This window comes from Elephantulus edwardii, unplaced genomic scaffold, assembly GCF_000299155.1.
Source record: "Elephantulus edwardii isolate Elephantulus edwardi_28Jun2011 unplaced genomic scaffold, EleEdw1.0 scaffold00031, whole genome shotgun sequence".
In the NCBI taxonomy this organism is placed as follows: domain Eukaryota; kingdom Metazoa; phylum Chordata; class Mammalia; order Macroscelidea; family Macroscelididae; genus Elephantulus; species Elephantulus edwardii.
In genome coordinates, this window is record NW_006399781.1 from 5,626,836 (window position 1) to 5,627,237 (window position 402).

The window sequence follows — 402 nt, forward strand, 5'->3', positions numbered from 1 at the left end:
AAGAAATATAGAATAAAACTCAAAACATATAAAAGGTAAGGCTTACTGATCTGGCAGAATCTGGCTGAACCCCTGACACTGAGGTCCATAGTTATATCCCTCAAACCTGCAACAAAACTTGCTCTGGAATACAAATTTCAGCCAAACATTTGTTGTAGTTGTAAAGTGTCATCAAGTCAAGTATGACACATAGTGACTACATGAACAATAGTTCTGAACCAGGTCCTATCCTATGCCATCATTATCACCTCTGAAATAATTGATCCCATTGCTGTTGTTCATTGTGTCAATCTATTTCATTGAGGTTTTTCCTCTTTTGCTGATCCTCCACCTTTCTAAGAATCATGTCCTTTTCCAAGGAATAACCTCTCCTAACAATATGCCCAAAGCATGTGAGATGAA